General features: G+C 35.8%; 1 protein-coding gene across 1 annotated transcript in view; it reads left to right on the top strand.

Annotated features, from left to right (window-relative positions):
* The window catches only part of LOC310894699 (uncharacterized protein), a 364639-nt gene that overhangs the window by 224496 nt on the left and 115087 nt on the right, over positions 1–25056 (top strand). The window contains exon 1 of the transcript XR_014580102.1: positions 3949–4085. The gene's annotated coding sequence lies outside the window, so the exon portion shown is untranslated. Of the gene's footprint in view, positions 4086–25056 lie in introns of the transcript that reaches the window.

The raw sequence follows: 25056 nt of genomic DNA, 5'->3' as shown, positions 1-25056 counted from the left end.
TAAGATAACTTTAGGTTTAATCTTAGCTGCAAATAAGAATATTATTATGATGATTTATTTGTAGTACTATCTTGTCTAAAGGACTCAGATAAAATCAGAGCCACAATGTGCTAAGCACTGTGCAATCATATCCAGCAGAAGTTGTTACCTTCCAAGTGGAGCTTGTTTTTTAAGTAGATAAAGGTAAGGATCCATTTCAAGACAGAAGAACAAAACAGAGCTGTCCAAAGTGATGGAGTTGGTCAATAACAGAGCTAAGGATAGAATCCAAGTTTCTGATACTTGATCATGTCTCCTTGTTACCTGGTAGCCCCCGTGATACTAATGCTTACATGTATCAATCTGGTAAGTGCTATTTCAAAACAGAGCAGGCACGTCAGAATCTGGGGCTCTACTAAATAAAGATTTTGAATGGTGACATAAAATATGGGTAAAAACACTTTAAAGGGATGGCTTCCCAATAGTAGTTTAGTAGGGGGGGGAAGGTTTATTTATTTATTTATTTTTTAAACAGAAGTCAGCTCTACTCAGAAAGAAGAAAATGTTTCTCCTTTATGAAATCAAACTTCCTTTCCTATGTATGTTCTGCAAAAAGTTTAAAATTCAAAGGAAACATTTTCATCAGTGTATTGTGTGGTGTAACATAATGTCTAGTATGAAGCCAAAACTTTTGTGAAACAGAGGAGATGTCTGTTCTTCTAGTAGACCCTGCTAAGAACTAAATAATTTACAAGGTATTGCTTTTGCCTTTTAAAATATGTGTGAGGTGACAGCTCTCTGGATATTACTTATGATGATCTCCTTTATATCAAGTTGGAATATTTCTATCATAAAAAAGTTTATCACAAACAAGTGTCAGACTAAATTAGTAATACAGGATGTTCTTACATATATACTTGTATTTGGTTTAGAAAGGTGGAAATTATTCTGGGATGGATTACATCAGCTTTACTCTTATTAAACAGTAACTTCTGCTGCAAGTCATCTCAGTGGTCAGTAAGAGTAAAGTAGTATGGAAAAAAATATGGGTCTAGCAAGATTAGTGACAAAAAACTTTGAATGGAATTTGAAGAGTGGCAAAATCCATCATTTGTTATAGATAATATGAACTGGCCTTCTGTGGGTGCCTCTGCCCTCTGTCTTTGCTTCCTTATATATGTGTATGCTTTAAAGATAGCATTGCCCAATTAATCATTTGCTTGCTATCCATCTAGCTGGAAAAAATATCTTATTGGTAATGGTTGTTGAAACTACAAGTTTGTGTAAGTAGCAAATTGGTTGAATATTCAAATTATTTTTGTGGCTGAACAAATCAACAAAAATCATCATTGGATCAGAACAAATAAAAGTTTGTTTGTTCTTCCTCTTTAGAGTCAGAAACAAAATTAATTCAGGTTGTGCTAACCATGGCATTTGCATTGGGATATGGAAAGAGAAAAACATAGTTACAGATATGCCATGTCACTGGTGCAGATAATTTGCCTAACATTTGCCTAACAGGCAATGCAGGTAATTTTGCTCTTCCTGAGTGAAGTAGATATCCTATGTCTATAGGAAAACTGCTCCATTCATTGACCTATGGAGCAAGTTCAGGAAAATTCATGACATGACATTTAAAGCTTTGTTCTGTGGCAAGAGTATTTAAATCTGGAGTTTCCCTGAGAAAGTGGGGTTTGATGAGGGCTTCCTTGGAGAAGCAAGATAGAGATAAGTTTATTCCAGCTGTCATCCTGATATTCCATAAGACTTTAAGTTATACAGTTTCACAGAGAAAGACAGAAATCTTTTCATCTGCTGAAAGACAGAACAGTCATAAGCTTTCATTACAGAACAATAAAAGAGGATAGGGCAGGAGTCAGCCATAGTTGTGTGACTAAGATTTGTGAGTTACAGCATTCTAGTATATTCTTTTAACAGTACCTCACAAAGAAACATAAGTAAACTCCCAGATTTACCTTACTGGACTTCAGTTAGCATATCCTGTATGACATGCACAGCCCTATTTTAATACAGCTAGTCCAGATTCCTCCTTCCAGTATTGAAGGAGAACACTGGAGCTCAGGAGGTCATCTATATGTGTCAGTTTATTCTGCATACTGTGAATCATAAAACTTGTCCCAACAAGAGCATAAACATCCCAAGTACAGAGATTATTTTTAAACTCTGTGTTTAGGTAGCTACTTTCTAGATGCACAGGGACCTTTGTTTCAAGTTTCCTGACATAAATTAGTATGCAGTAAGAAAGAGGCTTTTATTGTTGATGTCCTGAAAGGAATTTTGGAGGAATTTACCTTTTTTCTGCTGACTACAAGGAAGAGACTCGAGTTTAGTGTTCAAAGCTGGACAGTAGGAAGGGTACTGTACTCACACATGACTTCAGTGCTCAATTACAGTTAATGACCAGATGCCTTTGGCCCCTTTAAAATCTGTATATGTGTTATTATCTGCACTGGGGACAGAAACTCTCTCTAACTTGTACATTTGGGCTGTGCAGAAGTAAGAAATGTAATCAACTTCTGACTTTCTGTGCATGTTCAAACACACTCCCCCTTATTGCCCCCGATGTATAGTTGTCACAGTGTAAACATTCTGCTAAATGCTTCCTCCACCTGCTTCAAAGAATTAAAGAATCATCTCTTCACAGGAAAAATAAATGTACCAAATGTCACAATGCCTCAGGGGGATCGAAAATGATAAAACAAATGTTGTAACATTCTATTTTTGATCCAAAGGTAAACAAATGAAATGATGTGTGTACGTGTGTATACACATACATTCACTCTTTCGGTCATGTAATCCATCACTGAGGCTATTGGTTAAGGGAGAAATTGCAGTTCCAGCGTATTTTCTAAACATTTAAACCTTTCTCATAAAATTATTTTGGGCTGAAAAATGTCTCCTGCTCATTTTCAAGCCAGGTCTCGGAAGTGAATTTTCTTGGAAGGTTTCATAAAAAAAAAAAAAAGTTCAGGATTTTTTTTTCATGTAATAACTTTGAAATACATTAGTTGACATTTTCCAGATGCACTTGCAGTGCTCAGCAGCTCAAAGAAAGCCCTCATTCAGGAGATGGACTAGATGGCAAAAAGCAAAGACAAATGTTCACCTTTAACCTTTCTGATTGCTATATGAGAAAAAAATATCATTTGATACTGGTAGAAACACTCCTGTTTTATGAGACATTAATCTGCTAGTTTTTCTTGTCTGCTTCTGATGGAGCTAGGTTCTTAGAAAAGGTGTACATCTGTAGTTTGCAGTGAAGTTAAATATACACTTTTTTGGGTACGAAATTAGGTCTAGATTTCACATTTCACTGGTGCAACCAATAGAAGGAGGTGGTTCAGAAAAGAAGGAAAGAGAAAGGAAATGACTCACTGTTTTCCCTTCAAAGTTTCCAGGAAATGATCTTTTGAATTTCAGATGGAAGAAGAGGATTGCAGACAGCTTAGGCTCCAGATCATGTGTGTGGATCTCAAAGGAATGCAGATTAATATTAGAGATTTTGTGATCTCCTGGAGGCCAAGAATGGCTGATTCTTAGGAGTGCCCAGAACTATGCTTATAAAATATATTTATTACTTTACCTTGTTATAGTCAACCCTCTCATTTATATTAGATGCATATGCTCTTTGTAATATTAAGCTGTTAACTGTTTAGAGGGGAGCCTGTATATGTTCTTACTGCTCTTAGTGCCTATTTTTGTGAGTCCAAACTCCACACTTTTAGCTATTCCTGGCACAGAAAGAAATAATCAATAACAAACTCTGTGGAAGTCTGAAGCTAATCACAGCATGAAAGAACTAACAAATCATTTGACCTGGAGGCTGTGGTTTAGTGCTATCTCCAGTGTGATTTTTGTCAGGCAACTTAGGATATACTTGAATTAGCTTTACAAGAGTTAATGCAAGCACTTGAAGCATCTTATGTCTTTCCTTCTCCTAAGGGCATATTGACCTGCACCAAGTTCCATGCTGCTGCAGCTACACTGCTGCTCATGGTGCCAAAGCAGCAGAAGCTAGCTCAGGCGTCTCTGTACTCCACTGCAGTCTGCATCTTAGACATGTGTTGCCTGCTTCTAGAATAAAGGTAGGAAGAACAACAGAGTTTTTTGTGAGGACAAATGTATGGTTGATTATGAGATCCACATTTATGCTGAGCCCCAAGCCTGCTTAGACAGAATAGGAAATTCAGTATCGCATAGCAGTAGTATTCGTGCAGCTGCCTTCTCTTGTGCTGCTGCTTCTAGCTGATAGCATTTAAGCTGCTGACGTTTGAATCAATAACTAGTTATCCTTTTTCAGAATGGAGATCATTCAATAATGGAAATGACAACAAAAGCTAAGGTGGACTCATCTGGCAAAATGAAAGCATTCATGTCAGTGGTATTAGGAGAGATTTTAGAACTCCTTTCTCAGCTGTCAAAATTTCTCCTATTCTCAAAAGGCAGCTAGCCTTTTTACAGGGGCTCTGCTTAAATTCTGACAGGATTTTTAGCTGTTTTGCTTGATTATCTTACTTCTTCAGAGCACTTTATCAATCTGTCTGATTTGAAAAAGATAAATCAAAACCTACTAACGTGGACTTTGCTATCAAATAGAATGTCCCTGATGCCATGTACTGGACTCTGACACCTGATGATTTCAAATCTGTTTGCTTTACGTTGAAAGTAAGGAAAGAAAAAAATTACAACTGGATTAAAAAATGTCTGGCTGAAAGTTCACATTTCCCCAGCACCATTTAGTAAGGTCTCACTGAAATCTGTGGAAAGTCTCCCTCTGGCTTCATGGAACTTGAATAGAGTCCGTATGGATCACATTATCATTCCTGTATTTACAGCTTGAGTTAAAGCTATGGCCATAGTAATTTTCAAAGGGCAGGAAGAGACTGTTGATATTGTAAGCAAGAGTGTAAATATTTGTTGCAAGTGAAGGCTTTTTTCCACGGAAGCCAGTTAGAACAGGGAGCAGAACAATGCAGTGAAGTAATCGAAGGTTTCATTGTGGACTGCAGTGCATACAGTATCAGGTTGCAGAAGCAGTTAAAATACTTTTGCCAGGTATCATTGGCAGAGCATCAGATTTTTTATACAGAATGCTGAAGAGGATGGAAAAATCTTTCGTATCTTGATGTTTTCAGATGCATTATTACACACTCTTCAGCTTTTTCCTCACAAGTTTGGCTCATTTTTCTGAGGCTTTAAATAGCTAAAAAATGGCTTTCCTAAGTTGTCCTGTTATTCTGTTATATTCTGTTATTTCTTTCTGGCATGTATGATATTGTGGAATGACATCATAGCCATTAAATCTGTCTGTCTTGCTTTAACAAACTTGTTTAAGGTTAACTGAGGCACAGGGGTTCTATTTCATGTATCTGATGCTATTCAAACTGCAGAGCACTAATTCATAATCTCTTTAAAACAATGAAAGAATAATGAGTAAGTGGGTCACTGAAGTTGTTTCAAGGCTTCTGCACTACCAATACTCTAATTCATATGTTATATATGATTGAAGCACTTTTCATTTCCTGAACTCTTCATATTGCCAGGGAATACAATCCATACTTTTTTCTTGCTATTTTAGTAAAGGCTGCTGATTCGGCAGTAAGTAAGTAAATTAAATTTAATATTAATACCCATGTTAACTGCCTGAGTAATGACACCTACAGTACTTCCCATCATTAATCTTTTCTTAAGCAGATTATGAACTAGGGTAAACATTACACATATATATATATGTCTATATATACATACATACACGCACACATATTTACACATAATCCCAAGAGATATAACAGTATGAGAAGACTGATAAAGTGTAATACTGCCGTAAAACTACTGAGTATAACTCATTACATTTCTCTACATATCCATTTGTGTGTGTGAAATAGATTAGCCAAAAATTTGAAAACTACAGCATTGTCCAGCTGAAAGCTCCACAGAGAACAGACTAGCTTTTAAATTACATATTTTATAATAGGCTATTATATGTACTAAAACAAATTTGAAACTGCGATTTAGAGATCATATCTTTTATGAGCTTCAGACAGGTAATTAAACTGTGTATAAGAGACTGAGATGATTCCTTTCCAAATTGTTGTCTAGGATTTGTTGTAGTCAAGTATCAGATGTTATACCCCACTAGCTCAAAACCAGCTGTGTTCCAAATATGATTACTTTGGGCAACCTGATCTAGTGAAAGATGTCCCTGTCCATGGCAGGGGAAGTGAACTAGATGATCTTTTAAGGCTCCTTCCAACCCAAACCATTCCATGATTCTATGATTGTTGTGGTTTCACACAGGTGTGTAGCTAAGTTCCACCATGCTGCCCTTCTCTCTTTCCTCAAAAGAACAGAGGGAGAAAATATGATGAAAAAAGGCTCATGTGTTGAGGTAAAGGCAGGGCGATCACTCACCGGTTACTATCACAGACAAACTCTTCTACCTTATCCCTTGTTTGAACTTAGCTGAGCCTGCTTTGAGCAGGAGGCTGGATAAGAGGCCTCCAGAGTTCTCCATTTTCCAACAGCCTCAGTTATCCTGTAATCCTAAAGGTATAACTGGATACCTACAGAGATTACTGTGCCGTACTGGAGAATATGTTTGTTACCTTCCAGTGTTGCTTTGTTGTTGTTGTTTTGGGGTAGTTGATTTTTTTTTCTTCTTTCTTCCAGAAACAAGTAAGAAAGTAAATTTCTACCAAAAGTTTACATTATAACTTTTTGAGGGGCTTTGAGCAACCTGATCTAGTGGAAGGTGTCCCTGTCCATGGTGGTTGGAATTAAATAATCTTTAAGGTCCAACTGAAACCATTCTATGATCCTATGGTTAAATAAAAATAATAGCATGTGCAGTAGAAATGATATTGAAATTTAAAATAATTTATATTTAAAAAGCTTTTAAATTTCCCCAAATTCATAGGAAAAAACATAATTTAATGAAAAATGTATGCTTTTTTTTTTTCCTCTAGCTATCTTTTTTCTTCAGAAATGGGTATGAATCATGGTAAGTTTTTTAATAGTAGTAATCAAAAGGCTTTGCAACTGAAACCCGTCAAATTATGGCTTCTAAATGTAGACTTTTTTTTTTTGTTAAATGTTTAGTATAGTCATTCAGGGAAACATAATGTTGTTTTATGCTAACTAGCACAGATTGAAAGTATTTTTCAGTCTCAATGTTGAGTTCTCTAAGAACCTTTGTTTATATTGTATCCTATTTATGTGAGAAAATGAACTTCATTTTAAAGCTGGTATCTTTGAAATAGAAGATAATTTGCACTGCGTGGATTCTGTCTGCATGGATTCTGTCTGCAATATCAGTAAAGTTTGCAAGGAAAAAGAGTGGTAAAAACAGTAATGTTTTAAGCAGTGATCTCTAATTTCTGTACTGATATAACTCTTTGAATTAGAGGTGTGACAATTTACCTAAATATCATACCAGTGTAAATCTTAATAACTTTTTGTGGAATTATATCAATTAAGAGTTAAATAGCCAAATATTGCATATGTCACTGAGGACTGCTTGCTGGCTTTCCATTTATGCTAAAAATCAGGGTGCAATCATCACATTCAGGAAATCACTCCTAAAATTCCATTAAAAAATCTTTCTTGGGCCATTTCCAGAGAGACTGAATTCCTGGCAGTCCTAACAAATGGGATTTGCTCTGTTTCTTGAAATGAACCATAGTTTGAAGACAAGATTATGTAGGGATTGGCTGATCCACTATGAAATTTTAGATATTTGAAAGGTACATCACTTTTCCCAAAGAAAACAAAATTTATCAGCCTGGGAATGGCTATGTCATATATAATTGTGGGCTTTTGTGCTTTGGGGTGCAAAACACATGTATCAATATCAGGCTCACATCTAACCATCTACATTGATAACGTCATATAACTTTGCTCCATGTCTTTAAAGCAGAACTCATGATTAGAAATGCAGAATCTAAGAGAAGTTTAAAGGTCTTGTACTTCATGGGTACATGGCTACATCACTGATATTTTCTTTATTTTACAGAAAGAATTTATTATCATAGAATCATATCATAGAACAGCTTGGGTTGGAAGGGACTTATTATACTCACAGTGTTCCCTTCACCATACTGTTGAGTATCGCACAATAAAAAGTACTCTTTCTTGTATTTCATTCTCAATGGATATAACTACAGTAGTAGATTAAATAGAAAAGAGGTACAAAATTAGAAAATGGCATCTAATTGCCCAGAAAGTTTAACTGTTATTATCATGCTCCTGGGCATAATTTTCAGTTGAATCGTCTAAAACTTTCCCAGGCAACTGTTAAGCATCGTTTGGAAGATAGTTTGGACCAAGGACTGTCACCAGTAAGCATTTTTTATTGACCAGCATAGAATCTGATACCTGTGCCTGAAATCACTTGCTGAAAGTTTATGGCTAGATAAAAACATATACCCAAGCCTTCTAAGTCTTTTGCTAATGTCCTAGCTGCTAGGCCATTATCTCTTTTGCATGTGGTGGCAAACAGGAGCTTAGACAGCATGGTGGCTTAGACAGCAACCATACCTTTCCTTTGGTCTCTGAGTGTCCCTGCATATCCCGTTTTTCTCTGTTTTTAGAGGCCTAAATCTACAGTCATTTACTCCTGAAACTAGCCCTTCAGTCTCTGAATAATCGTATTATATTCACTGCGTATATAAGGTTCTGCTTAGACAGCACTTGGAGGATTTAATGAATAGATTGTGAAGTCTTTGGGACACAGCTTTTCTTATTTTTATGTTTGCAATTTATAGGGTCAATTTTCTTATGATTTCATCTAGTCCCCAAGGATACAGGTGCTCTGTAAGCCTGAAATACATTCCTCACCAGTCGCTCTTATTCTTGAGTACTTCCGATGCAACCAGACTGAAATGTGCCTCTCATATTCTGAGTGGCCTGGCTTCCTAACATTTTTTAAAGGGTCATTCGTTTCAGTGAGAGTTTGCAACTGCATGAAAAATTCACTATGTTTGATTTTAAATTCTTAAATTTTAAAAGGAGAACAATATACAAAATTATCTCTAAGAACTTAAAAATTACCACACCAAGATTGAATTATAGACATGATGAAGAGTTACATCTTACCCATATGAAATATTATTAATATATATTAGTCAATATTAGTATACCAGTATGAGGCCAGGAAGATTTTCAGAAGTCCTTAGCATCTAGATCTGGATGAGATTCAATGCGTAGTTATCGGCAGTCTAACACTGTAACTGAACTAGATTTCCAAATGTTTTTTTTGTCAGTATCATCCACTTTTAATGGGAGCAGGTGGATGAACACATTTGGAAATCTAATCCACTGCTATACTGGGAGATCAGGTGTTTTCAAACACAGATATATTTGTTAGTGCCCTGAAATTACACAAAGCTGTCTAGTTATTTGTATGTATTTCAAACATTTGTGTAGCAGTAAGATTGTGCTGCTCCCAGAAGGCCAAGTATTAGTCCCAAAACTAAAGGTGAAAAACAGTGATTCTTTTAGCTATCATCAGTTGTCTCATTTGCCACCAATTACTTTTTAACTTCATAAATCTCTGGGGATTTTAAGAGTAAAGCTTCTAAGCTTATGCAGCTTTGAAACTTTTTTTTTTATCTGATTATTCACAGCTTGCTAATTCGTAATTGGACTTTTACAACTCAAAAACCTCCAGATTTCAGAAAAACTAATTTATTTTTTCTTGGTTTAATTGTGGTATTCACACTCAAAACTGTGGAGTGAAATTGCTTCTAGTAGGTTGTATGCAGTGTTCTGGAACTAATAAAATATATTATTGATTGCTTAATGAAAATCACTGCATTCACACAGATTTACTGTGGCTAAGGATGGTTACAACAGCTACTTCTTATTCTGTTTTGAGGATCACCTGCCATTTTACTTGGGTATATTGCTGCATATCAAGTGTGCTTTTAAATTAAGTTATGGTTGCCTACAGGGCACTATGTTGGGTAGTACCATTAAGGTACCCTTATACCTTTCCTTCCATGCAGTGCTACCCACTGCTTTTAATTTAGCTTAAGACCATCAAAATTAATTATGATAGAGTGTATTAAAAATTGAAATAGCAAATCAAAGAGTTTTATTAAGTACTCTTTAGATTTTCTTATGTGTTTAGTGGCTTTAGCTTTTTATTTGTTCATCATTGTCTAATTCATTGTGATTGCTATGACAAGGATTGGTAAAGTAGAATAGAAATGTCTAACTATGGTGGAAGGAACTATGACTCTCTCAGTTCCTACCTGGGCTTGAATCAGTTATATCATCCTCACATAATCTCACTGGATACCCCTTCTGGGAGAACTAAATGCACAACCTTTCCGTCAGTGATGGTGGCCTTTTGTACTTGTTGCCCTTGCCCTGTCAAGGTGTTTGGTCTGTGCACCAAGTAAAGGACTGATTGTACCTCAGGCATGTGAACATGCTGCTGGTCCTCCTCCACAGTCCTGATGGCAAAAATTCAAGAGCCTTAAGGCACATCCTGACAACCATCATTGCACTGTGCTGAGTGTTGTAATGGGGGCTGACCTCCCACACTACCTACGGGAGGGACATGGTGTGCCCACTGAACCAAGTGGTTGGAGCTGGATTTATTGGGATCTTTTGTTTCATAGTTGGTAGGGGCTGGTAAAGCCCCATCCAGTGGTCCCCCTGGGTGGCCTGCTTCTGTATTATGTTGGTTGATGTCCAAGGGCACAGACCCTGTGAGGTCCCTCATGCAGAAAATTGTGCTGGGAGTTGGACTGTTAACTGGACCGTTAACCCTGTGGTTCTAGCACATAAACCTTTAACCTCTTGCTAAAACAGAGCAAACTTTTTCACACAGATGCCTGAGCTTGCTCAGCTCTCTGCATCTTCTGCATCTCTATGTCTTGCCACCTGGCTTCTGTGGCTGGAGAGACTCAGGACAGTGGGATGCATCTCCAACTGGAGAATAAGATCTGTCATTCTTTGGTGACATCAGATGTACAAAGCTCCACCCATGAGGCATAGTAACATCCATAGCATTTTGCAAACTATTCACCTAGTGACTTCATGATCAGTATGGTCTTTGGTGGATGGGCTAACTATCAAATCTAACTTGCAAAAGGTGCCACGCATATGGTTCAGCAAGTAACTATTATGCTTTCATCTCATATTGCAAAGTCAGAGATTTGTAAAGGAAAAGACATAATCACCTATAACCACATTCAATCTCCTGCCTATTACAGGACAAAGAACTTAATCCTTTAATTTCTTTAACATGCCACAGTTCTTTTGGCATAAAACATAACCAAAAAGAAAAAACAAAAAACACCCAAACAAATCTTACATAAGTGACATAGTGCTGGATAATAGTCATATCCTTTTTGTTCCAAAGTTAGGTCTCTGCTTCAAATCTTGTCTTTGCTTCTAGTTAAATTTTGTCTAGATTCACTTTGGATCTTGTTGCACTTTTCCCTGCCAGATTAAACCCTTACTTACTATCAGAAATATGTTTTCCATGCAACCAATGTGCAAGTTATCTCCCGGTGATCTGACAGATCAACCAAATTTGTGCTTTTTCCACCTCTCACAGTAAATAACGTTTTGAAGGCTGCATCTTTCCAGAATCACTTCCAATACTTCATTATCCTTTTAGAACGATAAACATTAATTCTGGACACAGAATTCCATTATCAATTCCAATGTCATTAATACCATTTTACCACTTTTATCAAATATTCCCTTGCCTGTAAATCAATTAAAGATCATATAAACTCACTGAAGGAGACCAGTGTCAGCTGGTCATCTACTATGACAATAATTTTTCTTAATCTGGAGACAGAATCATTACTGTCAACAATAGGTTTCCTCATCTTACAAAAGCTTTTTGTTTCTAGATAGATGACTTTGCATTTGGCTGCATTAAAACGTATGTTTGCATCTGAACTGACCTCTCCAAGTGATCCAAGTCATATTCTTACAACTGACCTGTTCTCTGTATTATTTACTATTCCACCAATAGGTCACACCCAGTCCTCTGATTAATTGAAAGTAAAAGGAAATAGATTTTTTTTTTTAATATAAATTAGTTTAATGCATGAGGCCATGACCCAAAGCCCATTAAAGTCACTGAAAGAATTTCTATTGAATTCAGGGAAGTTTAGATTGGTTTCTGAGTAAGTTGCAGTTCTGTTATTTTAGAAATTGTCCTGACTCCAGGGCTGAGCAAAATACATTATAGACTTTCCTTGCAGCTACAAATACATTTTTCATTTTACTTAGTTTGCTTTTTTTTTTTTTTCCCTTGCCAGGTACACCTGAAACATCCTGTGTTCAGCAGGACAAAAGCTGTCCTCAGAGAACACATTCAAATTCAAAATAATTTTCAATAGCTTAGCCAACTAATAGACTGTACACACTGTTTCTGGAACTATCTATATCCATGGTCTTTAATGTGTTCTGTATTTTCTTAAAAAGTTAATTTGTTTATTCAATTATTTGCCCAAAATCATACTAATGAAAGATATATATAGATATATATAGATATATTGATAATCCTGAGTTGAAATTCACCCAGGTTTTGAATTTTGTGGTAAACTACAAAATTTCAGATTTTCATTCAAATTTGACATGCATTTTTTAAAACACTGGCTAATCTTATAGAACAGCTGTCCTTGTTGTAAGTAACTCTGTATAACTGATAATCCTTAATAGATGGCAAGTCTTTTGATAAAGAATAGAATAAAGATTTTAATTCAAGTTTCCTGAACCTCACATTCCAAAGGGAAGGGGAATGTATTTCATTTGAATCTCTTTTACCTATATGAGTTATGAATTAATTTTTTTCTATGACTATTCCTTAGTGTTTTTATGGGTAACATCTAATGTAGTAAGTCCCCGATCTCAGTTTAGATTAAGACACCAGTATAATAACTAATAATAATTTTTCAATTGAAAATAGGCTGCTACAGAAATAAGGAGGGGTTACTTTAAGGTGAACATTCTTCAGCATTGGCCAAAAGCCATCTTCAACAGTCAACTACATAAAGATTTATTGGTCAGATGACTTTTGTATACAAAGCACAAATTAAAATCCCAATCTTGGAAATTTGTGTAACAATAAACCTCTAGACCGTGACTACATCTAGATTGTTGTAGAGGACATTAAGAATTTTTCCTCAAAATCAAAAGGGAGGGTGGGAGGGCCAAGGACCTTTTCTGTGTTCTTTTCTTAATATTGAAGATAGTACCTACAAGTTTCTCTCTATCAGTAGTTAGAGATAGAAAATCTGCTAATTGTTGCCTATGTGCTTTGGCACACAAGGCTATGTCTTAATATACCAAAATAGTTGAGTAAGCTAATTACACTGATCCTAAAAGATTCAGTGCCTGTAGGCTTTCCTTGGTGCATTGTGTATTTATATCAGAAATTAAGCTTGTCTTGTCTGCTTGCTGTGCTGTGCGTGGGTTCTTAGCCTCCTGCTAAGATCCTAGCTATTGATTTGGGTTGGCTCTCTCTGTAGGTGCCTGGCATGATTCATGATCCTTTATTTCTCAGAAAGCATTAAATACCTGCTTCTGAAAATTGGGACTTTGCTAGTATTTTAAGATAGATACCAAAATCTTAACCATCTTTGCTAATTATGTAATAGTACTTCCTTAATATAGGGACCTAAAATCTGAACATTGCTGATGGCATGGAGTAACTTGAGCAATGGCAGTGGATGTCCTGCCTGTTGTTGCACTGGATGGATGGCATCCTGGCATGCAGTTGACTAGTTGGTTCTAATGCAGCTTGTTGTATTTCATTTTTTCCCCTTAAATGCTTCTTAATTTCTGTCAGTAAAAAGATTCGCATACCAGGGGATAGCTAAGTTTTGCCTGTATATATAGTTAGAACTGTGTAATCTGTTCTTCCATTGCACTGATAATTTGCAGTTCAGCAGGTGTATTTTTATTTGTTCATTCCCTGAGTCTGTTGTGAAAATGGGAGGGGAGAGAGACTGTACCATTCTCTGTGGTTTGTGGAATTGTTCAAAAGTAACAAAGGGGAAGTTCTGAAAACCTGTAATGACAACACTGGGTGCTGTTCAGAAGCTTCACCGGGCAGTTTCAACAGGTGAAATGTGATGGCAGAGATAGCAAGCTATGCAGTAGAACTGAGGAAGGAAAACCAGGCAGATTGTCAGAAATGTGGTCCTGGCTGAGTGACACAGACCCACTCTAACCAGCGTGCAAATGTTTGTAACTACTTGTGTGAGCAGTGTTGCTGAATTAAGGGAATGTCCAAAAAGGAAAGATATTACTACAAATATATATATATATATATGTACACATATATATATATTTCAGGCTTTCAGCCTTCAATCTTTAGAAAAGCTTGGATTTTATTGATCAGCTTTACAAAATACTTTGAAAAGTATTGATAGAGGCAAGTATCTGGGTAATCAAAACAGACTAACATCTCACATTGATATTACTCAGATTCAGAGTATGAAAAGTATGGAAAGCTTTAGTACAAGTAATGCAGAACATATTTGTTTCAGTTTAATAACCAATATGTTTAGGTGGCAAAATATTTACCCATTTCATTCTATATTTTAAGGATAAAAAGTTTCATCTTCCTTCCTCTGCTTAGCAAAGACTGGACAAACAGAAAAACCTGGTCTGCATTTTGTTGTAGGTTGCAAGTAACCACTAGGAGGAGCTGACTGCCTTAAAGAAAAGGTAGTGGATTGATTTACTAACAATTCCAATAAAAAGTGTTAATAAAATGAGTTCAGTACTAAAAGTAGTGCTAAGCTAAGATAAAGTTGAAGTATTTATATATTATTTACAATTGTTACACAATAACTTATGGGATAAACACTGTTTAATACTAATGTACTTCCAGGCAGCAAAGATATTCAAAGGCCTGACTTAAAAGCAAAGCTCAGAACTGTTCTGTCCTGAATGAGAGGATCTGATTCATATCACTTCCTTAGAATATATCCTGTATTTTATTCACCAGTGGGCTACACAGATAAAGTATCTGATTGAATAAAATAAAGAAAATATATGTATATTATTGAATATCAATGTATTAAGCCAGGTGGTTATGTTCACAAGCATAGTTCTTGGACAAAACAGCTTCTGTTGTCCATGATAGTTTTTTTTTTTTTTTTCTCCTGCATTATAATCTCTTTATATATTTAATACCATAAATAAAATAGTGGCATAGAAGAGAACTATAAATAAAACATCAGCATAGAGGGGATATGCCAAAAATGATCTCTCAGCTTGTTTCTTAATATCAGTGCTGTAACTAAAAGAAAACTCTGTTCGGTGCCAAGGGATGAGGGAGCAACTGTTGCAAACGATCCCAGACAGACAAACACAAACAGTTACATCAGGAAAGTTACAAATGGGATTGCTTTTACAGATTACTATCAATTGAGGCTTTATTTTTCCCCTCCTTCGGGTAGAACTTATTTGTCATGCAAGGTGCCGGAATGATGATGCTGACCTCTCATTAAGAGGTGCTTTGGAAAACGTTGCATATCTCAACCAGAGGATAAGCACTATGAACAAAGTATGTGGTATTGCTCTTCTCTCCCAAATTTACAACGCTGGGAATGAAGAAGTGTGTTTGGCCCATGGCTGTAATGACTTGTACTACTTGTTCTGGTGAAGTGTACTTCAGGGCAAATGCATCCTGGAAATAATGTCTTTTTTTTTTTTTTTTTTTTTTTTTTTTTTTAAGGAAGGAGAAAATTTAATTTAGGAAGATAAATGTGAAATATAAACATTTTTATTTTCTTTCCGTAATTTTATGAGAGTCTTGAAATTAGAAATATAGCAGCTGCCAAACCGTAGCCCAAGAAGCTTGGTGAAATAAGGTTAATTTTAGAGATCTGGAGAAAGAAGGAAGGAAGGAAGAGAATGGTAGATTCTCTAAAGGCAAATTTCAGTGCAGATGGAGATGTTTGCTATGAAAAATTGGCCAAGAATATTCTTCTTTGGACAGAGGGTAATGATCAGGATAAAAAGGGACGTGAGCTGACCATCTACATTGAACAGAAAGATATTTTCTTCCATATTCAAAAGTATGTTTTTGTGAGTTAAAATCATTTCTACACAAAAGCAATTAGTATCAGTACAGGAAACATGTTTGTTTATAAGCGAGGAAAAAAACAACAAACAGTAATAACAAAACTAGGGCATGGTTTCAAAGCATCCCTTTGCTCTATGAGAAGGCAAGTCTCTGCCAATCAGCAGAGCAGTGCTTGTAAGCAGGAAAAAGCTCCTGTTCCCTCTCAGTTCATGTAGAAGATGAGCATCTCCCTAGTACATGTTGTCCCGTGCCTTCAGTGCTGACTTTGGAGTAGTTTAACCCTGGCAGGCAGCTCAGTACCACACTGCCGCTTGCTCACTCTCCCTAGGTGTGATGGGGGAGAGAATTGGAAAGGTAAAAGTGTGAGATCTCATGGGCTGAGATAAAGACAATTCACTAGGTAAAGCAAAAGCTATGCGCACAAGCAAAGCAAAGCAAGGAATTCATTCACTGCCTCCCATCAGCAGGCAGGTGTTCAGCCACCCCCAGGAAAGCAGGGCTCATCATGTGTAATGTTTTCTTGGGAAGAAAAATGCCATCACTTTGAATGTCCTCCCTTCCTCCTTTACTCCAGCTTTTATTGCTGAACATGACACCATATGGTATGGGATATCCCTTTGGTCAGCCTGGGTCAGCCATCCCCTCTGAGCTCCTTGTGCACCCCCACCCTTCCAGCCTTCTCCCTGGCAGGGCAGCACAAGAAGCAGAAAAGTGCTTGGCTCTGTGTAAGCTCTGTTCAGCAACAACTAAGAACAGAACTAAGAACAGTGATGTGTTATCATCGCTTTTTACATCAGAAAATCAGAAACACAGCATTGTGTGAGCCTCTATGAAGAAAATTAACTCTATCCCAGCCAAAACCATGACAGGAATAGACTGAGGAGAGTTGGAAACTACTACTTTCACACAAAAAAAAATACTTTCACAGAGGCAAGCTCTTGGTTGGGTGTGGGGGCAGAAACAACTCCTGATGTCAGTGAGTTCAGAATATCAGGTGAACAAGGGTCTAGGCTTTGCGAAAAGGAATTCAAAACTTGGTAGGAGCTTCCTTAATGAAGTGTTTTACCTTTTAGATTTAAACAGAAGGGAACTACCAGATCCTGCTTCATTGTCAGTTCAGCTGAGGTGCTGTCTCTCAATGATCTTGCAGTGCCTACACCTTGCCAAACCCAGGCTGGGTTAATCAAGGAAAGTAGCATTTCAGAAGAGGAAGGGTGGTGATACAGTATACTGTCCCACTTCAACTATTTCATATAAAAATGTTTGGAAGAGTTCTTTATACATAGACTCCACTGAAAAATAAAAGACTCAATCTAAATATCCTGATTAAACATTTTTGAAATTAAAAAAGGAACAAAATGCTTTTCTAGTGTTGTTTCTCACAAAGTAGACTATTCAGTCCTGCATGGTGGAGCTGTATACTCACACTAAATTGGTTAAGCTAACAGATACTTTATGGGCAAAAGTAATGGCTGGCCTAGCACCAAAATTATTTCATTATGAGAGCTGAGAAGAGCTGTCCTTGATATAACTTAGTGCATGACAATGTTAACCAGTACACCAAGATTCCCACCCACCCTGTCGCCTGACTTAATACAGGGATACAGATTTAAGATACTTAAATGTCGCTGACATTCTCTCTCTCTCTTCTACCAAATCTTGTATTGTATCTGCCATCATCATCGGGAAGCATCAAAACCCCTAGACTGTCTAAAATGGCACTCAGCTTCTGTGGAGTCTCCCATAATTAGAATACCAGTAAGGTGCTCTATTGGACCAACTGGTGAGTTGTTGGCAGGTGAATATGGAAATCATTGAATGGCTTGGGTTGGAAGGGACCTCAAAGAACATCTAGTTCCAACCCCCAAGTCCTTGCATGGAGAGCATCTTTTTATTATTATCCTGAATTTACTGTAATTTAGCCAATTAATAAAGAACAGAAAGTCCCCATTAGAGACCCAAACTTATCCATTTGGGTTTAATTTGCCCAGCTTCTTAATACGTCACCAATGCAGCCTGTAGGCAGCAAAGATAATATATATACTACTTTGGTTATACTAACCAAAAAGCTTGAAGAAAATCAGAGATTTGTAACTGTAACAGCAGTAAGTCATGAAAACTCTATCTTCCTCTTTGAGTAAGGTTTAGTGTTTAGAATATGGTTACCCTAATTTTACTTAGAAAATCTCTTATTCTGCTTATCTACGTTTTTATGCAAAAGATTTTCAAAATGAATCCCTCACACTCCAGTACAGGAATTTTTCTTTTCTCTTTCCTTTGCCTTGTGGGAAATTGCCGTGCAACTCAACAGGATCTTATTTTACCAGAGAAAATAAGGTAATTGTGATAAAATCAGGTAATAAAATATGCGAAAGTCCAGTGTTAACTTATGTGACTTCAGTCACTAACTTTTTTTTTTTTCTATTATAAAGGTTTGTTTTGCATCTGTTCAGGTTTTTATAGACAAAAACAAAACAAAACAAAAAACTTGCAAACATTCATGAGTTAAAACATTTCTGGCTTATCAACTTTTACTTGAAGAAATAAAACTTTTAAATCAAATGCAACCTTTCTTGCGTGAAGGCTACATTTTATAGTTAATGAAGTGAATTCTAAATTCTTTGTGGGCCTTAGTTAAAGCTTTTTCTGATGTCAGTGAAGCTGAATTACTGGCTCATGAGTATTAGTAATAGCAGTCCTAACCACTGTTTAAGAAACCAATACAAACTCCCTGACAAATTCACCATGTAAGCACATCAAGCTGATGGTTTGATGGATTGGGAAGTGCCAACCTTTTCTGTAAATGATCCTTGGTGCCACAGCCACTATTATATTTGAGAAGAGACCTTTTAAGAAGATGGGTAAACTTGATGCATCCAAAATCATTAAACACCTGATCCATTAATGACATGGAATTTGTCCTGTGTACAATTGTAGCAGCTTCCATCTGGCAGTTCATCTGAGAGAATTGGGCCTAATAAGGAGGGCAGAGGTTCTCAGCTAATGAGCAAGTCAAGGTTCTGATCTATTAGGTTAGATATAAACTACCTGCCTTTGAGACTTAAAATAAGACCGGGTCTTTGGCCTTGTTTTCAAACATTTATTAATCATCAGTGGCTTAATACTGAAGGACTATTCACCTGAAATCAGTGGAACTATTCACATGAGTAAAAACTGCACTACTGGGCCACAGAAGTACAGCACCTTCCCTGTGACTTCATTAAATCTTCTTCAACCTTTCAGCCTCTCTTCCTCAACATGCTGGCTCATCATCCAGAGAGGATGAGTTCAGTCTTCATTCTTTTTCACTGCTCAACCCCCTCTTTAAGCCTGTGAGAAATGTAATAATTGGAAGAGTGATTCCTTATAATCAGAATTCTTGACTAGTAGAAAAGCAAGTGGATTTTTTATTTTTTCACACACCAAAAAGTTCTGTTCTTAATAAAGTGATAGTTCATCATGCTGATTTTTTATTTTCTTTTCCAAAAAGTTAATATGATTGAGATTATAATTTCTATTTCTGGAAAGTATTGATAAAAATGTCTTTTTTTTTTTTTTTTTTTGTATATTGGAGTTTTCAGTCACCACATAAATGAAAATAGTAGTTAATTATTTGTGAAATAGCAATTAACAGAGTTTGAGTATATTTCTGCAGTGATGTCATCCTGGAGCTGCTTTGGTCAGAGCTATCTTGTCCTCCGTGTCACAACTCATTTTATATTGCAGACGGGCCCTAGGAAAACTATGCTAAAATCTTACAGGGACTTATCTCCACTTGAGTTCTCTGAAACACAGTCCCCAAAAGAATACTGAGCACCAGACTTTTATGCTAATAGTATTTTGAATAAGACTTGGTGATTTATTTTTGTAACCAAGTATTCTGCTAGAGGTGGTTGAAGCACAATATAGTTGAAATGTTGCAATACTTTGAAACCTTGTAGAAGGAAAACTGGAAAGAGGAAAATGAGCTGAAGCTGTTCACCTGAGTGATAGTCCCTAACCAACTTATTGTGGTTGGTAGGCCCACAATAATGAGACTGTTGAACTGAAGATAAAGGCAGTTTGATTAGAAAAGACTCAAAAGATCTTTTAGGAATCAAGTGTGAGAGGCCTGGCGTGACATATAGTGTTTGGTAGGTCATGTGTGATGCTTGCCGTTATTGAACAATGCCTAAACCCCCACCAATTTCACAATTACAATGAGTTCTCCAGCTAAGGGAGTACATTACAGTTTTGCCACAGGTGGCAGATGTTCCCCATAAGAAATTGCAGCAATACGATGCTTTTAAAAATTGGATATAAACAAATATACATATATATATATTTATGTATTTCTCACTAATTCTCATACATCTGCATGTAGTAGTGCCCTTAGTATATACAGCCCTGTGCAAAAACTGTTAAACTGCATTGCCTTCCATTGCCAGCAGTGATCTTCAAGGTGTTTTGGGCATCTATCCTTTGCCCTTAATCTAAGACCTAGTTGGTTGGTAGCTATACAGGTTTGGCTGGTAGAATAGTACAGGTATAGTTTGTTAACATCAGTATAATTTCTATCTTCAGAAAACATTTTATCTATATGGTTCATGCTGATGAAATAAGGTATACCACAGACACTATGGCATGTTTTGCCAGTGTAACCATCTAGAGTATTTGCTAGATAAAAACATTATTACAGAATTAACCTTTAAATAACATTAAAAGTTTTGAATGTTGGTCTAGATTGAGAATTGTTTGCTGTTGGTCTGACTTAACATTTATCATCAATAAATACTGTGTTAAGTTAGCCTGTAAGTAGTGGCACCAACTCCTGTATTCCTTGGATGACTCAAGCAGAAGACTAGCCCACCTTACAAATATATACTCAGGCCAAATAAAGACTGCTAATATAGTGGCAAAAGATTGGTTTTATTCTCTATTGCACAGCTTGAATTCTTCCCTGTTCAGTGTGTGACAAAAGAAATCCTATCTTGTGGCTTCTAAATCTACGCAGCACAAATTCTGTTTTCACTTAGTCTATTAAGCAAGTCTGGTCTCACAGTGTAAGACAGCAATACTCCAGATTGTGCTAATATATATAGCTTTGTTGCTACTCTATATAAAGTACTATGTATTTTTCTTCTTTTCGTCTTTAGAAAAGTGTAGGAAATGATTTGAGATCCTGGACCATATAGAGCCTGCTTTAAAAACCTGCTGACTGGTGCTTCTCTGACATCAACGGCAGCTTTGCTAAGGCAAAGTAAATGTCATAAAATGTTTTGTTCTATAGCAGATACTGGCAAATAATTGGCATCTGTTTTCTGTTGTCTAGCTGCTAGTCTGTTTTCTGAAGCAGAAGCTTCAATTCTCATCTAATTCCTTGTTGAATTCAGTCTCATAATGGATTGAAAAAAAATGTTAAGGAAAAAATGTGAAGCATTCTGTTAAAGGAAACATAAAAAGTTTCATAGTGATTTCCATCCAATTAATTGTTCAGACTACTTGGTATTTCTTAAAATAATCCAAATAAATTCTCAAGAAATGTTTATCTTGACAACTGAAAAATTCTTCAGCTAAATATAATTCCTTTTGCTCTTGTCTGAATATTCTTGATAAATTCCAGTGGAATACAGATATTTTTCTCATCAGCTTTACTATTTTACCAAAATGCAACATAAGATTTGTGTGTACAGTAAGTAGATTTTTCAGTTGTATCCAACTATTGGCTAACAGGGTCTAGTATGCTTATCAAAATACGTCTGTATTCAGCTCCTTACTGCTAATGTTTTAAAGCAGAAAAAATAGCACTCTGACTTCAGAAATTCTTTTGGCTAAACATAAGACATTAATACTCATTAACATGCTTTCAAATATATTGCCAGAGTGGTAATAACATCAACACCTTCTAATTTTTATGTTGAAACTAAGCCAAAGTGTATTTGGTCTTGTCACTACATAGCAGTGTGCATGACACTTAAGATATCAGCATAAACACTGAATAAAAACATAATTTCTTTATTAAGTGAAGACATGTTGCAATTTTATCATAAACAGATATTGTTTGACTGCATAAGCAAAATGCATTGTAAAGGACCAAGTGGCAGGCAATAGGATAAGAGATGAGATTAGCTTTTGTTTTCACACCAAAATGTTTTCATAGTTTGTTATGGTTAGATACCAAATAACCAGAAAGCTAATTCTATTTTTTATACTTACTGCTTACCAAGTAGATAAAGCCTCAAATAGTCACTTAAGTTTATGGGCAATATTTGCCTAGAGTAATGCATAGTCAGATACATTTTCCACATTATTTCAGATCAGACCAAGATACATACATTAACTGTGGAATCTGTTCACAGCACTCTTAGTTTCAGTAAAATTCAAATTCTGCATTCTTATAAAACATGCTGGAAATCATTACTGCTGTGAAATGAAGATACAGCTTTAGATAATGTGAACCTCTGCTTATTTACGAGCAGTATCACTAAATAATTTGAAGATATAAATACATAAATGTAGACATACATTTGCTTCAAAAGCCCTGAATCTTCAAGATTATCTTGGATGAGCTACAATTTCTTGTGGGATCATTCTCTTGTCATGTATAGTACATTTGAGACATTTCTGCCTCAATCCTAATAAATGGCCCATGAGAATTATTGTTTTTTGTTTGTTTGTTTGTTTTCTGTCTAGTCCCTAGCAGATTTAGAACCCGAATCACCTCAGAACTTTACCAGATAGTTTACTGCAATATCACAACTGTGACCTAGGACTGATAGGCCAATGACACAAAGGATAAAAACACAGTTACTTTCTGAGTCAGAAAGGCTTGGTACTAGCAGAATAATATTGAGAAGATTTGTTTTGTAGAGTCCTTGTATTTGTACCAGTTTTGTGACAAAATTGCAATAATTTCATTTCAGGAACTACAAATCTGTATCAATGAAATAATGAGGTCTCACTAAAGTAATTATTTCTCCCAAACCATACTGTTTTATTTTTGGTCAAGAACAGTTGGCTGAAACTTCATTTTAGCTTTAGCATTAGTTACCCAGCATCCTGATATTTCTCCTTTTCCATCAGTCTTAGTTACTGTTCCTAGTTTTCTGTATGCTATTCACCTCTCTTCTATTTCGCCTCTTCCTACTTTAAAACTTCCATTACAAAGTCGTTATGATGTGTCAAGTAAATTTTTGGTAAAATGTCTCTATAATGCTTTCAGCTCTCTTAATATCAGAATATGTACTGCAGTTTTGAACTGATTTAGCATTTTCAGAATTTTTCCTACATTTAATTATTCTGGTTCAAGACCGAGAAGACCAAAGACAAAAAAGAACAAAACCTGTGTTATGAAAGAAGAACAAGTGCTTCTTCCATTTAAAAAAAAAAGTATTTTTTTTTAGCATATCACACTTTGTTGTTTCTTTTGACACCTGAAGAAGAGGTCCTCAAAGTAGGTCCTCAAAGCTTTTATATATATATATATATACACACACACAATATATATATATTTCAACTTTACCAGTTTATCTAATACAAACAAGGTCTAAGAATCCTTGCTTTTAGATCCTAATGACAGCAGCAGCACTATCACTGTGTTAAAAGTATTCTCCTTTCTACTGCAATTTACAGAAAATAGTTCTTGAACTCTTATCATAGCATAAACATATTGTTACTATTCTCTGCATCACAGAAATAACTACAACCAGGTATCATACAATAGTTTTCCCTGTAGCAGGAGGAAACACTGTGGTCTATTGAAGTTTGCACATTTTTCTATGACGTGCAAATCATATAAGCAAACAGTTTCTGTCCTGTGACTCAATAACTATTAAGGTGCAGCATACATATAAAGACATATACACATGCAGTATACACACAGAGATATATAGTATAATTCAATGAAAAGCGAGAAGGCAGAGTAGTTAGGATTTCTCCAGTTTATTGCAGCAGAATTGTCTCTAATTATAAATTTTGAGATGTTGACACCTGAGTTACACTTTATAAACAGTTTTAGCAAAGTTTTTTTCATAATATATATAGAAAGTAGAACTTCTTGCTTCTATTCTGTTGGAATGTTATTCAGATATATATTGCAGTTTTTCTAGAATTCATATTTTTTTTCCCACTGAAAATGTTATAATCCTACATTATCAAATAAATTATTTTATTTCTCCTAAAATTTCCTCTTTTTTTTTCTTTTTTTTTTTTTTTAAACGATTTCAATAAAACTTTTATATATTGTGGTATATTATATTAGAAGCGTCAGTTTATTTATCCACCTTTACTCCTTTTGGGATAGAGTCCCTGCCATCTAAATCTCTCATAAGGCTTATAGTCTTACTTCTTCCTAACAGAGCTGGAGGTTTGTTCATGGGAATCATATGAATAAAGGAGTTGTAACTCGGCAAAGTGTCTATTGCATTAAACATAATAAGTTCATTACGATCAAGAGACAGGATTTCCACAATAGGTGTTCTGTTATGTACCTAATGTACCTTTAATGTACAAATAATTGAAGGCAAAACATTTTCAGTGATTTTGACCCATCTAAAAATAAAACCAGAAAATTCTCAATATTTTGCTCTGATTTAAAATAGCAGAATGAATTGTTTCTTTGTGAAAAAATGCAGATTTTGAAATTAGAGCTTCTAATCATGATTTCAACCAAGACAGATATTGAAATAATAAGACATTGTCAGTGTGCATTTTGAAACTGACCCTTTTATTAAGATCAGTGGGGCAGAGCTTAATGACGGAAAAAATCTGGGAAAGCAAAGAAATGTTTTATGGCAGAATTGATTTAATGAGAAGTTTCAGTGAAAACATGTTTTTCTGCCAGCTATCTTACTTCACTTCTAGGCTGGCCAGCTTCAATCTTCTAGTATGTTCAGGAATTTTAAAAATCTTTTCCAAAACTGGTATTTTTCCAGTTTCTTTTCATGGAACTAAAAAGGATTCAATATATTCTTCACTTTCACTCCCACAAATTAGAGTGAACTGTTTTA

The sequence above is a fragment of the Anser anser genome (assembly GCF_964211835.1).
Source record: "Anser anser genome assembly, chromosome: 2".
NCBI classification, from domain to species: domain Eukaryota; kingdom Metazoa; phylum Chordata; class Aves; order Anseriformes; family Anatidae; genus Anser; species Anser anser.
This window is presented reverse-complemented; position numbering and strand designations above follow the sequence as displayed.